This window comes from Electrophorus electricus, chromosome 10 (assembly GCF_041902795.1).
Source record: "Electrophorus electricus isolate QZ-2024a chromosome 10, ASM4190279v1, whole genome shotgun sequence".
NCBI classification, from domain to species: domain Eukaryota; kingdom Metazoa; phylum Chordata; class Actinopteri; order Gymnotiformes; family Gymnotidae; genus Electrophorus; species Electrophorus electricus.
Genome location: NC_137506.1, coordinates 8,569,100 through 8,585,770, shown reverse-complemented (window position 1 = coordinate 8,585,770; position 16,671 = coordinate 8,569,100). Strand labels below are relative to the sequence as shown.

Genomic DNA, 16,671 nt, shown 5'->3' with positions numbered 1-16,671 from the left:
TTGCCCCTTGTTCCACATGGGACACCACAAGGCTGCGGATGAGGCAAAGCCAGGAGAGTGGCTGAGTAAGATGAGGGAGGAGCAGCAGACTCTGAAGAAGGAGAGAGATGTGGCAACATCTCCTGCAGATGTGAGTAAATGTATGATAAGATATTTTCATACAGAAGCCATTTTATGCATCATCTCTACTTTTCTGTTTATTTGTCTGGAATTGGTATTTTCAAAGCATCCCATTCTTAATGTCATGGTAACCAGAATGAAGTCATTTTAATAACATTCTATGTACCATGTAAGCATAATCTTTTCTCTGCAATATGAAACATTAATTTTTGTTAGGTGTACAGGTAGCAGTCTAAGCAGTCACAATGACAGCAAGCTTTTAGAGTGTGTGGCAGCAGTTGTCTGGGCTGTTATGAATAGGAGAGCTTAATTGTTGGTTAAGAGCTTAATTAATTGGTATCTGTTCCCTCAGAGAGGCTGGATTTCCCAGTTTAAGTTGGGAGTGGAGAAATTGCAGGCTGTTCTTATGGAGGAAGAACAGGATGGAATCCAGCAGACAAGTGAAGCGGCCCTGAAAAAGAAGATGGATAAAAACCTGTCGAACATTCTGAAAAAGATCGAAAAAGCAGAGGAAAAAGTCAGAGAAAAGGAGAGAAAGGCAATAGAAAAAGAGAAGCGAATGGAAATTAAAGAACGTAAGAAACTGGAAAAGGAATGGAAGGAAAGACGGGAGCACCGGGAGAGGGTGATGAGACTGTTCGCAATGTTGGAGGAGATGAATCAGAAACAGTTGCTGAAGCAGCAAGCCAAAGAGCAAAGAAAATCAGCCAAGGAGGCAGAAAAACGCCAGAAGGAGCTGAAAAAAGCCCAAGAACGTAAGGAGAAGGAAGAGATGAGAAAGGAAAAGAATGGGAGGAAAGGAAGAGGATGTTTGCAGCAATTGTGGTTCACTATGAATAGAAGATGAGGATAATAGACTGAACAACACACAATCATGATAAAAAAATATTACAAACGTAAAGATAAAACACTGGATAATAAAATCATACAACATAAAAACCGATAAAACAGTGTAAAATATAAACAGTGAAATAAAAGTTGTAAGAGGGATAAAACTAGACTTACATTTGTTATTAAAAAAAGGTTTATGGTCCTGCCTGACCGGTCTATGGATTTCACAGTGGTAAAGTCATTTTCTGAATACACACCATATTATTGTAAATTAGCTGAAATAGCTCAATTGGGAGAGCATTAGACTGAAGATCTAAAGGTCCTGGGTTCAACCCTCTGTTTTGGCATCTGTACTTAAAAGAATTCATCATTGAATAGTTTTACTTTTTTAAGTATAATTCATAAACCTTTACATAGCATTCCTGAAAAATGAATGAGATATTCCCCTTTTTTACGTTATGGTTAGATGTCATTGTGTAATTGCGCTCTGTACTTTGAATTCCGTGAACTTAAACTTTTGTGGAAGTCGCGCTGCCTTACGAAATGTATCCTCACTGCACAGAGAGGCACTTGAACAGTGGCTTCTGCACAAATGCTTTTGAAATGTAGTTCATTACTTATCTGCTCGCCAAACAACTGGACAAGAAAAGGGTAGGTGTATATGTCCACAGTCCTTTCCAAATCCTCTGTGTGAACACTGATATACAGTATATATTTCTCACTTTGGGAGCACTGAACATCTTCCAGACATGTTTGTTCTTTTCCAAAATCTATTTCCTGTTGAGGTAATAACGTTTATAAAAGGCTTTGAAGCTCTTTGTAATAGGTGCAGAGTTGTGCAAGACTGAGTTTGAAAGCAAAAAATGAATAATGTTTCTGGGATATCTTAAGGTCAGAGACCTTTTTGATTCTGTACGTGCAGAACAGAGGCTCTGATGGAGGGGGTTTCAAGGCTTCTGTACAAGTCTAAGGAAGAGTACGCTGAACTGTTCCTGTGAGAAATAACTTCAATAGTGTTGCAAAAGATCTAAGTTTTTAATAGACTTGAAAGCCTCTTTGAGAGTTCTGTGGCTAAACAAGGTTTATTATCTTACCACGGGGTGATACTGACCAGCAACATCATCTTGCAGGTGTTTGGTGGTGTGAGTTGAGATCATCTTTGTTTAAAAAAAAGGAAAATCTTCCAAAGGGATATAATGGTGTCAAGCTTCAATTTGCATATATTGAATAATGTATGTTTGAACATTGTGGTGGAGATTTCAAACACTAGTATGTAAAGAAGGTGGGGCAATTACATAATCAGTTCTGAAAACTGTATAAAAAATGTGTGTTCTTTGTGTGATTGTTCGACATATTCCAGACTATGCTTCGTTTGTAACATTGAGCTCATAATAAACATGGGACTGACTATTCTCTTCAATTAATTCTGAGTCTGCGTCTTTATTTTCTATTTAAAGTGTACTTAACAGACACCTGTTCATTTCAACACAATGGAAGAAATTACTCCGCTCACAGAGTTCAGTAAAGCGTTAGAGGAAAATTCGCTGCTGCATTTTAAAACACATAAAAGGTGCAAGATCACGTGTTGTCGTGTGAGCACCTCAATCGTAAAAATGGCTGAGTTGCAATGAATGTTATGATCAGGAGTAGTCGGCCGTACTGCTGCGACATCCGGTCAAATCAACTGTCCTCTAAGAATCAGCGCAGTATTATTTTTGGTAATATGAGCATCTATGGACATAAACGGCGGCGAAACTGATGGTTTCTTTCTCGTCAACTTTATAGTCCATTACACCTGTTCCTATAGATCGGGATAAAATCTCCATACCAAAACCTCTGTGCATTGGCATGATGAAAATTTAGAGCACGCAAATCCTTCACTTCTGAAACAGCAGAAATTATGTAATTTTACACAGAGAGAAAAAAACCTCAACATTAAAAACTGCTTTTGACGGAGTTTTAATAGTTCAACAGTCATCCTCTGTCTATTATACGCACTGTACACATGTGAAATATCTGCCTTGAAATTACAATGAAATGACTTCTGGGCGCACTGAAAATTGTTATATACACACAGACACCCCCATACCAACATAAGCATAGTGCAACTCTATGTTTACGCACCAGAGATTGAGTGGGCAAGTGCGTATATATGCAAGTTTAAATTATTATACACAAATGTAAGTAGTAGGCTATGTGAAAATGTTTCATATGTATGTACAAGTAGTGTTTCCCTGATTTCTCCCTAAATGGCCCCTCATAGTTCAGCAGTAATGAGGCTAGTTAGATTTTGCTCAGAATTAAGTACACTTTGGGATGTTATATGTATCACAGTCTCCGGTGAGCCGTACATGGTTAATCAATCCAGGTTGAGGTAGAGTCACTGCATTAATGACACATCTGTTTGCATTGCCAGTTGTTGCTATGGCAGCAATGAAATTAGGAAATTCAAAGAAAAACAACTCATGTACACTCTTGGAACTTTAGAACCCCATATGTCCTGTGGCCCAATGTCACACGTGAGGGGAATCCCATCAACACCTTTACAGATCAGTCTGTGGAAAGACACTGAAGAGGACAGAGGAAAAATTAGGTGTTTCTGGAGATGGTGTGCTGGACGCATCGAGGACGAATACACAGACACAAAGGATGTGGAGGGTAAATGTAAATATAATGCCACTCACACCTGCGGTTGCTGCTGCTGCCACTCATACCTGTGGTTAAAATTCCTTTTTTGTCTTTAGCGCTGCATTGTCGCCTCTATCTCCCAATAATTCATAGTCGAGGCTTTAGAAATCAAATTTTTGGGTGGGTATATGCCATTTCCTGTTATTTGTGCAGAATACACACACTTTCACTTTGGAATCCACAATTTTTATAAATGAGGTCCCTGAATAACATCAATCTATTTCTACACTATATGGCTTTCTAATTTCATATGTCTGTCTGTGTTTCTGTTTGTCTCTGTGTGTGTGTGTGTGTGTGTGTGGTTCTGTCAGTAGTGGGGCCTGTGGCCCGATTGGAGTGTTTGCGGTGTGAGAAGGAGGAGTTGGAGAACAGTTTGTTGGAGCAGCTGAAGGAGTTGAGGTGGCAGAAGCAGAAGGAGCTGCAGGTTCTTCAGGAGATGCTGAAACACAAGCAGCAGGAGGAGACAAAGCTCCTGCAGAAACAGCAGGAGGAGGAGGAGCATAACAGGTCCATCAAGAGTAAGTAATGTATAGTACTATATATATTATATTTTATATTTCCTGTAGGAATTATGTAGTATATACAATCTGTGTTCTATATATATATATATATATATATATATATATATATATATATATATATATATATATATATATATATATATATATATATATATATATCCAGCAGTAATGATACTTGCTCTGGCAGATATGAAAATGGCCTGTGAACAGGAGAAGAAATCTCTGGAGGAAGAACTTGAGAAGCTCAGACTGTCACTGCAGGTAGAGATCCCTTATAGTGTCAGTACACATCCACCAGTACCTCCACCTTTCACTTATAGCAGCAGTACACATTCAGTACACATTCCCACCTTTCCATTGTACTGGCTGTAGTGATGATTCGTGTGTGTGTGTGCGTGTGTGCGCGTGTGTGTGCGTGTGCGTGTGTGTGTGTGTGTGTGTGTGTGTGTGTGTTATACCAGCCCATAGAGGAGGACATTATGAGTCTGAAAGTGGCTCTGGAGATGAAGAACCAGGAGATCAAAGATCAACACGATCATCTGGTAAAACTATATACTCTGTTTATATACTATATACTCTGTATGTAGTACCTGGTTTAACAATCACAATTCATTTTTACACAACCAATTTCCAACCTCTATATATATCGCTCGGAATTCAACAGACACCTGTTGCTACTGCACCTTTAAGACGGATGTAAGGTAAATGAGCTCCTTTATGATTGGCTGCCCTGTATTGTGCTTCATTCAAAAAGTACTCAGAGCTGAAATGCCTGAGAAAGGCAATTTAAGTGGTTGTGCTAAACCTCTATAGGCTGAATAGGCAGAGATAGGTAAATAAAGTGTTCTTGTAACATTAGAAATACAAATTTCAATATGGGGGCATTTTTGCAGCTAACTAAAACACTGACTTAGTTAAGAATTTAAACATTTAAAATAAATAAATAAATAAATAAATATATTAAAGGTGAATGTTACTTATTTCACTCTGAATGTAAAACAGTGCATATTGTGTGTTAAATGGGATTTCCATCCCATGTTTTTAAGGCTGCCTTATGTATAAATAAATATGCAAGAATGCAGAGCATGAATAGGTCAGTCTTCCATTCTGTATCACATACCTACCCTTGACAACACCGTGGTAACTGGAAAAAAACTTCCAATAGACTTCACGCTAATCTCATAGAAGTCCACCCCTTTCCGTGTCCTCCGGAAACAGCACTTCCGTTGTGTTGTGACAGGATTTGTTGGGTCTGGTGTCGGAGCTGTCTTACAGTGTGTGTGATGTACCCAGGTTCCTCGTCCTTCTATTTTGACAGCAGTGTGGGTTGTTAACAGGACTTGGTGTGGTCCTGTCCACCGTACTCCATTTGGGGAGTGCTGCGCACAAACAAGACAGCTGGAACAAAAGTTTTGGGTAAGTATTATGAGTTCTGGCGCAAACCAGTACTTTAATATGCTGTCCACGATTCCCCCTTTGCTCATATGGCTACGCCCATGAGCAATTCTGATTAGGCCCTGCATGTATGATTCGGGTAGGCAAGGTTTGCCCGTAGGTGTGTGCATCCAAGCACCATCGTACACTGTGCAGTCTAGTGTCACACTGTTAGGTGTGACACTCTTTGGTCCTGCAGCATTCGGTGTACTGCGTGTGGGACTAAAACAGTAAGAGGGGAGTATGCCACTATGGTTTAGGTAGCGAAATTATGGCTTGTGCTCGGTTTTGAGACAGCCTGTGTGTATTTCCCTTAATGATATGCCCCAAGAACGTCACTTCCTCCTTACAATTCTGTAATTTTGCTCTACTAGGTCAGTTACATGTGTGTTACATCTGAAATATTTCCATGAGCTTTTACGCAACATACTAAACAAAGGTTAGGAACAGGCTAAATCAAATCAGACTAACTCTCAGCAGGTCAAAAGTACTTCAGACTGCAATCTATGACCTAGTATTTTATCAATTTTTATCCTAATTGTAACGCAGGGAGGCTTGGCAGCATACAAAAGAGGAGCCGTGATGCATACAACGATGTTTATTTAGAGACATGGAAGACAACGTAGCACTAAGGCTATCATGGAATCAAACACTGACAACGTTAACGTTTACACAAAAGACTTATATACGCAAACAATAACAAGACAACGAAGAGCAGGCATGAAACACAAGGGGGCGTGGCCACACAGATGAACACACACACACACACACACACACACAAGCAAACACACACGGGGAGACGTTTGGGGGAAAGGGCCGTACCGTGACAAGAATATGTTCACACATGCTCGCTCGCTCTCTCTCTCTCTCTCTCTCTCTCTCTCTCTCTCTCTCTCTCTCTCTCTCTCTCTCTCCATCCTTTCAGCCTTTGGGTTTCAATAATACCCCCAGGACAGACAGAATCACTATTCAAGCAATGTCATATTCTGTAATATTCTGCTCTGGCTCCTCCTACCTCTGCAATGACATCCTCAGCTTTTATTTCAGTGGGTGTTGCATAGCCACTCATAAATATAAATATGCCCCTGCCTGAGCTCCTGAAATTACTACAGCTTATTTAAAAAAAAACTAATGAAATATGCAATTGCTTATAGTAGATTGTTCAGCCTTTTATATTCAGTTATTCATGACTATGGTTAGGCACCCCTGTATGCAGTGATATCCGCATTTCAATGATTGTGCTCATTTTTGAGTATCGTGTGAGCTAGTAACATCTCAGCAAAAGAAAGGATTCCAAATGTGCATTAGTCTTTACAGCAACCTAAGATAACCCTTTTGCAGGAAGGGAACTGGTAACTATGCACACCCTCCATAATGTTCAGAAGATATTTAAAGTGCTGGACAGTTGAAGCATTATGTGTGCGCGTGCGTGATGTTATTAACGTGACAGTAAAAGCTCACCATTTTTAAACGGGGGTTGATCGACTTTCCACTGATGCAAGACTTATGTCAAGAGTACATGTCAAAAATTAGAGATGGAATGAGGGGCTAAATGCAACAGTCATACAAGGCATACAACAGTCAAAGGTAATGTGGAAACACACTTAGAAAACAAACTATAAGATCATGATTGTCAATTACATTAAGAAAACAAACAAACAAAAAAATATATAACTGTCATATAGAAACAGAATACAAACTGTCTTCCAAGATTGCAACATATTTACATAATTAACAAAATATGAATTAATTTAAATTCTAATTATTCACACCAATAATGCTCGGTGACTAGAAATCGTTTCTGGTTGTAGCTTCATGTAATCCTGTAGCTACCAGTCTCTTTCAGTGAAAATGGTCAGGTACATGCATGTTACATCTGAAATATTTCCATGAGCTTTTACGTAACATACTAAACAAAGGTTAAGAACAAGCTAAATCAAATCAGGCTAACTCTCAGCAGTTCAGAAGTACTTCAGACTGCAAACCATGACCTAGTATTTTGTCAAACATGTTTGTTATTACATTATCAGTGACGTAGCCTTGTTAAAGTAGATGAGGGCTTGTGCTCGTGAGAGAGTGACAATAAGCAGCAGCATAACCTTGTAGAGCAGCACCTGCTCCGAGTTACGCATACGCACCAACGGGTCCGTGCATCTCTGACTACAGGTAAACAAACCGGTACAGTGTGCTGGCGTAAGTGCCATTAACCACTCTAAACTGGAGTTTTGAGTCTATATACGTGGAGGAAGGACAAGTAGTTAAAGAGGATTACGTCTCCACGTGTTGTGGTTGCTGGCGGTACTGGTCAGCGCAGGGCACGTGTGTCAAAGCTGGCCATACTCCTGTCCAGCGATCTGGCAATGCAAAACAGAGAGAGTGAGCTGCAACAGAGTTCCAGAGTTTTAACAAGAATTTTGATTTATTGACAACTCGCATATAAGAACAAAGTGAAAGATTTAGGATCATGCTTTTATGTTTCCAGGAGATTAATTCACCTGCCTTTCAGAGACGTGCAGAGCGGAACTTTCAAAAAGCTTATCAATGTGACGAGAATGTGAGGTTTAGGTTCATCTATGGTGTTACAGTAACAATGTGAAATATGGATATTGAGGTCAGCATCACTTAAGAGTGTATGTGTGAAACATCCTTGTCACCATAAATGTTGTGTTGTTACAAAATTAAGCAGTCCATCCAGTTTCATTTCCCTGATTTATTAGCAGCCTGTGCCCACGGTCTGACTCAAGTATTTTTATTTTTATTTTCTCCATGTTGTTTATAATAGGCCTACAGTAAGAAATCCTTTTAAAGGTGATCGCCATTTCTCCCACTGTATACTGTTGAAGCATACAAGTTTTTATTCAGTGAGAGATATGTCATTTATGGGGATTAGGTACAGCGCGTTTTGTTCAGGACATTCAAGACGATATATGTGCTAAATGGGATTGTAAAATAACTAGCTAGCTAGCCATGTATGTAGAAAGAACCTGAATTGTGTTACATGGGGATTTTTATCCCATGTTTTTAAGGCTGCGTTATGTACAGCCTAGCATAAATAAATACGCAAGAATGCAGAGCACGAATAGTCGTTGCTTGCAATCACTAGACAATCACTAGCAACTACATTTGCTAATCATTTTCTCTTTAAAGTTGGTGTAAATTGAAAACTATTGTAGACGTGACGTGTGATGTCATAATGCAGCCGCATCAATTATGCGATTATGATGTAGTCAAAGAACAGATTTATCAAATGAACAATTTCTGTGAGCCATTTTTAGTCTACAGATCACAGATAACGGGTACACTTGGATTTTCAAAACTAAATTTATTATGGGTCAGTCCGGTAGTTACGATTGCAATCCAAGACGCAAGGAACATGTTCCTTCTGAGAAATATGAAAAGGAAAAGCATGGGATATTTGGTAAATATGGGAAAAAGAAGAAAGAAAAGACACGAGCCCAGATCCCTGCCAGAATATTCACGCAGCTTGTGCTGTTGTTCACTTGCTGTTGTCGGAAGGGTGTTAAGAGAAGGAACACGACCTCAGATAATGATTTCTTTAAGGGTAAGTTCTGACCACAGCCACCACTTGGATGAACTGTGTGTGTGTGTGTGTGTGTGTGTGTGTGTGTGTGTGTGTGTGTGTCTGAGAGAGAGAGATCTACGTAGAAGTGTTCTAAGTATCTACAACGCTAATAAGACATTTTCTGTTACTTTTTAAACAGATACTAGACCAAAGTATTTATTGAAGAATGACTTGCCTACTGAGAGAACTGAATCAGCCATGGTAAGTAAAGTAGAACCAAGACAAATGATTTAAAGCCATACTGAGGCAAGGGACAAAAGCCACAAAAAATGGAAAAACAGCTATGGTGAACAGTGATGCTAATTTAATGCTTGTACTTAAGTACACTGAAATGTCTTTGAATATAAATTACAAATGCATTTCAACAAATGTTGGAGAAATTAATTAAAAACACTAATGTCAATTTATTTAGAATATATTTAGGACACATACATTTAGCATATGCAATCTTTGTCAATTACAGGAAAAAAAATACTGTTGGTGGGTTTTTTGTTTGTTTGTTTTACATTCTCCTTACTATAGAATTAACAGTCGACTGTTCGGTGACTTTGCATGCTGAGTTGTAACACTGATTATTAGTATAATTGTGGCTAGAATCAAAATCAACACTAGCTAAAATGACTGAATGCATTGGAATTTATTATTCCAATAGCACAATTTGAATGGGTCTACGGTACCTTAGTGTGTCAGGTCCTGTTATTTCTGTTGAACATTTGATGTTTGGGAGCACATTTTTACATCATTAGGCCTGCAGGCTATGTGATAACGGCTATGCGATAAAAATTGTATTTGTTTCCTTTCCAGTCCAATACAAACTATAAATTCCAAATGCATCAAAATGTAATTAAAGTCATATTTCAATTAAATGTATTTAAATACTGTTCAACAATATTTCTACTTATATCTACAGGTGGAACTGAAATCTTTCAAAAAGATAGAACCTCCAGATATGAATTTCAAGATGATGTTTCCTGAAAAGACTCCTTTGAATCAGATTTACGATGACAATGACTGGGATGAATGTCTTGAGGACCTGGAAGCCATGTTTGCTAGAGTGAGAAAATCTGCAGTGGAGCAGAGCAATGCTAACACTTGTTTTCCATAAATTCTCACAATGCTATGAACTATGCATTTCAAGTAGATGTAATTAAATATTGCTTAACACTGTTTCTCTTCATAGTTGGAACTGAAACTGAATTCTTTCATAAAGATGCAACATGATTCCTGTGAACATGATATGGACCAACTGATTGAGGAGATGGAATCCACAGTTGTTAGAGTGAGAAAGTCTGCAATGCAGCAGAGCAATCCTAACACTTGTTTTCCATAAATACTAACAATGCAATTAAATATGCATTTCAAGTAGATATAATTAAATATTGCTCAACACGGTATTTGTGTCTGCAGGTATTAGACGCCGTACTTGCTAGGGAGGATATGACTGCATAACCTCTGATGACAGCGATAAACAGCATTAAAAATACTCTGACATTTTTCAGTCTAATCCTTGCCTATGTTGTCTGCAACACAGTCAATTAAACCATGGATAGTAATTATATCTTATTTTTTTTTGTCTCACAAACATTCTGAATGTAACATTTCTTAGAGCTTTTAAGATACAATCACCATACTTCGCACAAACACTATTTTTTCCCTTCATGTCCACTTACATCTATGTGACTTAACAATCACAATTCATTTTTACACAACCAATTTCCAACCTCTATATATATCGCTCGGAATTCAAAAGACACCTGTTGCTACTGCACCTATAAGACGGATGTAAGATAAATGAGCTCCTTTATGATTGGCTGCCCTGTATTGTGCTTCATTCAAAAGGTACTCAGAGCTGAAATGCCTGAGAAAGGCAATTTAAGTGGGTCTGCTAAACCTCTATAGGCTGACTAGGCAGAGATAGGTAAATAAAGTGTTCTTGTGACATTAGAAATACAAATTTCAATATGGGGGCATTTTTGCAGCTAACTAAAACACTGACCTAGTTAAGAATTTTAACATTTAAAATAAATAAATAAATAAATAAATAAACACACACACACACACACACACACACACACACACACACACACACACACACACACACACACATATATATATATATATATATAAAAAGGTGAATGTTACTTATTTCACTCTGAATGTAAAACAGTGCATAATGTGTTAAATGGGATTTCCATTCCATGTTTTTAAGGCTGCCTTATGTATAAATAAATATGCAAGAATGCAGAGCATGAATAGGTCGGTCTTCCATTCTGTATCACATACCTACCCTTGATAACACCGTGGTAACTGGGAAAAAAAACCAACCCTTTTTACTCAGTTGTCACTACTTCCAATAGACTTCACGCTAATCTCATAGAAGTCCACCCCTTTCCGTGTCCTCCGGAAACAGCACTTCCGTTGTGTTGTGACAGGATTTGTTGGGGCTGGTGTCAGAGCCTTCTTACAGTGTGTGTGATGTACCCAGGTTCCTCGTCCTTCTATTTTGACAGCAGTGTGGGTTGTTAACAGGAGGTTCTAGTTGTCTCCACCTGGTGCCTTCAGTGGCGGTAGCCCCTGACTGAATCTCCCGTAATGTGGCCTGCGGGGTAGCAGCGGTTTCCTGTATTGCTTGCACAGCGGTTTTAGTTGCAGCTGCCTTTGCTACTCTATCTGCAAAATTATTCCCCTTGCTGATTTGGTCTTCTGTAGTCCTGTGAGCTGCACACTTAACAACTGCAATTGTCTTTGGCAGCGAAATGGCTTCTAGCAAGATGGTGATGTCTAATATATTTACCCGAGCTTGTCAGGAATTGCCTATGTTTCCATATGGCTCCAAAATCATTAACAGTTTTGTCTGCAGCTAGTTTGCATGCTTCCGTTAGTGCTACTAGTTCAGCAGCCTGCGCTGAATAGGAGGATTTTAATACTTCTGTTTTAAGTATTTCATGATCTGTTACTACCGTGTATGCTGCCCTATTGACCCCTGTGTCGTCCCTGCTTGCTGACCCATCCACATAGAGGCATAGGTCTGGGTTACTTATGGCTTCTTCAAAGAGATCAACCCGCGGTATATATACTTCAGCTAAGACTGCTGTTCAGTCTTGTGGATCTCCATCCTCCTCTGTAGGAAGGAGTGTAGCTGGGTTCAGTGTTATACACCTTTTGACAGTTATATTAGGCATATCTAAGAGGGTGGTGTGGTATCTCAGCTACCACTGGGCTGATAAGTGTGACACTCTTTGGTCCTGCAGTATTCGGTGTACTGCGTGTGGGACTAAAACAGTAAGAGGGGAGTATGCCACTATGGTTTAGTTAGCGAAATTATGGCTTGTGCTCGGTTTTGAGACAGCCTGTGTGTATTTCCCTTAATGATATGCCCCAAGAACGTCACTTCCTCCTTACAATTCTGTAATTTTGCTCTACTAGGTCAGTTACATGTATGTTACATCTGAAATATTCCCATGAGCTTTTACGCAACATACTAAACAAAGGTTAGGAACAGGCTAAATCAAATCAGGCTAACTCTCAGCAGGTCAAAAGTACTTCAGACTGCAATCTATGACCTAGTATTTTATCAAATTTTATCATAATTGTAACACAGGGAGGCTTGGCAGGATACAAAAGAGGAGCCATGATGCATAGAACGATGTTTATTTAGAGACATGGAAGACAACGTAGCACTAAGGCTATCGTGGGATCAAACACTGACAATGTTAACGTTTACACAAACGACTTATATGTGCAAACAATAACAACACAACGAAGAGCAGGCATGAAACACAAGGGAACGTGGCCACACGGAACACACACACAAGCAAACACACACACGGGGAGATGTTTGGGGGGGGCCGTACTGTGTTCACACATGCTCTCTCTCTCTCTCTCTCTCTCTCTCTCTCTCTCTCTCTCTCTCTCTCTCTCTCTCTTTCCATCCTTTGGGTTTCAATAATACCCCCAGGGCAGACAGAGCCACTATTCAAGCAATGTAATATTCTACTCTGGCTCCTCCTACCTCTGCAATGACATCCTCAGCTTTTATTTCAGTGGGCGTTGCATAGCCACTCATAAGTATAAATATGCCCCTGCCTGAGCTCCTGAAATTACTACAGCCTATTAAAAAAACCCCTAAAGAAATATGCAATTGCTTATAGTAGAATGTTCAGCCTTTTATATTCAGTTATTCATGACTATGGCTAGGCACCCCTGTATGCAATTATATCCGCATTTCAATGATTGTGCTCATTTTTGAGTATCGTGTGAGCTAGTAACATCTCAGCAAAAGAAAGGATTTCAAATGTGCATTAGTCTTTACAGCAACCTAAGATAACCCTTTTGCAGGAAGGGAACTGGTAACTATGCACACCCTCCATAATGTTCAGAAGATATTTAAAGTGCTGGACAGTCGAAGCATTATGTGTGCGCGTGCGTGATGTTATTAACGTGACAGTAAAAGCTCACCATTTTTAAACGGGGGCTGATCGACTTTCCACTTATGCAAGACTTATGTCAAGAGTACATGTCAAAAATTAGAGATGGAATGAGGGGCTAAATGCAACAGTCATACAAGGCATACAACAGTCAAAGGTAATGTGGAAACACACTTAAAGAACAAACTATAAGATCATGATTGTCAATTACATTAAGAAAACAAACAAACAAAAAAATATATAACTGTAATATAGAAACAGAATACAAACTGTCTTCCAAGATTGCAACATATTTACATAATTAACAAAATATTAATTAATTTAAATTCTAATTATTCACACCAATAATGCTCGGTGACTAGAAATCGTTTTTGGTTGTAGCTTCATGTAATCCTGTAGCTACCAGTCTCTTTCAGTGAAAATGGTCAGGTACATGCATGTTACATCTGAAATATTTCCATGAGCTTTTACGTAACATACTAAACAAAGGTTAAGAACAAGCTAAATCAAATCAGGCTAACTCTCAGCAGGTCAGAAGTACTTCAGACTGCAAACCATGACCTAGTATTTTGTCAAACATGTTTGTTATTACATTATCAGTGACTTAGCCTTGTTAAAGTAGATGAGGGCTTGTGCTGGTGAGAGAGTGACAATAAGCAGCAGCATAACCTTGTAGAGCAGCACCTGCTCCGAGTTACGCATACGCACCAACGGGTCCGTGCATCTCTGACTACAGGTGAACAAACCGGTACAGTGTGCTGGTGTAAGTGCCGTTAACCACTCTAAACTGGAGTTTTGAGTGTATATACGTGGAGGAAGGACAAGTAGTTAACTCACCTGCCTTTCAGAGACGTGCAGAGCGGAACTTTCAAAAAGCTTATCAAGGTGACGAGAATGTGAGGTTTAGGTTCATCTATAGTGTTACATTAACAATGTAAAATATGGATATTGAGGTCAGCATCACTTAAGAGTGTATGTGTGAAACATCCTTGTCACCATAAATGTTGTGTTGTTACAAAATTAAGCAGTCCATCCAGTTTCATTTCCCTGATTTATTAGCAGCCTGTGCCCACGGTCTGACTCAAGTATTTTTATTTTAATTTCCTCCATGTTGTTTATAATAGGCCTACAGTAAGAAATCCTTTTAAAGGTGATCGCCATTTCTCCCACTGTATACTGTTGAAGCATACAAGTTTTTATTCAGTGAGAGATATGTCATTTATGGGGATTAGGTACAGCACCTTTTGTTCAGGACATTCGCGACGATATATGTGCTAAATGGGATTGTAAAATAACTAGCTAGCTAGCCATGTATTTAGACAGAACCTGAATTGTGTTACATCGGGATTTTTATCCCATGTTTTTAAGGCTGCGTTATGTACAGCCTAGCATAAATAAATACGCAAGAATGCAGAGCAGGAATAGTCCATAGTTTATTTTCCCTTCTATATAAGCCCGCAGGTTCATAGGTGACTAGCTTTTATAATGTCATGTGTAATTTGAGCATAATGGTGGAAACTACAAAGAACAATATGGAAAAAAAGGAGGGTTGTTTCCATAATTGCCCTTGAAAAAATTTATAAGAATTAAACTCTTGTTTCCCCCTCAGACAGTCTCCGGAGGGTCCCTCAAAAGCATGTTTATATTTAAGTTGCAATAAAGGACAGGACCAGCTATTCTCTTCAACTAATTCTGGAGTCTGCATCTTTATTTTCTATTGAAATATTTAATCTTAAAACTATCTAATTGGGGATGGGTTTTCTGAACATACAGGCATCTGTGATGGTAATCCCTTAATATTAGAGGGGTAAAGTTATATTATCAGATAACTAACTAGATTGCTAGTTTTCTGTCTCTGCCATGGTCGATTGTACTTTCATCAGTAGGCAAGGTAACCCGGGTGCACTAGCGAGTTTTCCGTCATATCTGCCATTGCTTCAACAAATACAACGCAGCAAGTCCATTATTTTAGATCTGGTGTCTCACAGCAAGCTGGCAACAATTAGTTGGTTAAAAAATTATAGTAAATAAAGAAAATAAAACACTAACATGATAGTCAAGCTAGGTTCATTCGCAAAGCTAGCTAGCTAACGATAACTCAACAGAAAAATTAAAGTTCAGTGTCAGTCAATTTAGCCAAAGAGGAACAGATTTTGTCGCATTTTGTGACTGGCTCTTTAGACATTAATGTGGCAGACTACCTGAATGTCAGCCCTCATTTGTTCTGTTAGTTCAACCCTTTTAACAAGTGCCGTCAAACAAGAGAATGGGTGCATTTTAAAGTGGTCAGCATTGCTATCCATTGGAGCCTGCTGTTTGATTAGAAAACCAGCACACACATTGTCATGTATGACCTATTTAACATATTTGTCCCAAAGGCATTGATCCACAGAATGCAAGGATCAGCATCGCATGTTCTAAACTATGCTTACTCCTTGGTCCACTGGAACGTTTAAGTGCGCACGTGCCGGTAAAGGGGAAAAGACAGCGTGTGGATTGCGTTTGGGGTGACTGTTACATAACATCTGTAGCCAGTGTTGAATACATAATGGAATTTAAATGGAATTTAATTAAATGGAATTTAATAAGCCATGGATGTAATGGAATTTAGTTAAATGGAATTTAATAAGCCATGGATGTACTAATATCGATATACCGTTTTTCTCCGCAAATACTAATTCCACCTTACTCTCTTCTGTTCACATTCCACTTGATCCGAAATAGTCCATACAATATGGGTAGTGCATTGTCCATACCAATCTGTGCATCTCAGATAGAAAAGAAAAAGTAGACCAGAGTCAAGAAATGCCAGTTCTTTACCCTGCTCTTCCGAGGACATTCTGGCAAAGCTCTGTCACCCAAGACAAAGCGGTCCATGAAGCTTGCCTCTGGCGATGGCCTGGATGGAGTTACTGTGAGTACCGTTATCAACCAACATGAGGACAAAAGACAGGAAGGTGTTGAGCCCACTGTTATCACTCATAATCCGGTTCCAGTTGTGAACTGTCTTTAGTGATGTTTCTTTAACCCAGTCCGCCACTGCGAGTAAGCCTGAAAGGCTGGGCCA

The 16,671-nt window shown here is 39.1% G+C and overlaps 1 non-coding gene across 1 annotated transcript; it reads left to right on the top strand.

Annotated features, from left to right (window-relative positions):
- The first annotated feature begins 1,225 nt into the window (after positions 1–1,225).
- trnaf-gaa (transfer RNA phenylalanine (anticodon GAA)) lies at positions 1,226–1,298 on the top strand. The gene has a single exon. It is a non-coding gene; the product is annotated as a tRNA-Phe (tRNA).
- The last annotated feature ends 15,373 nt before the right edge of the window (positions 1,299–16,671 follow it).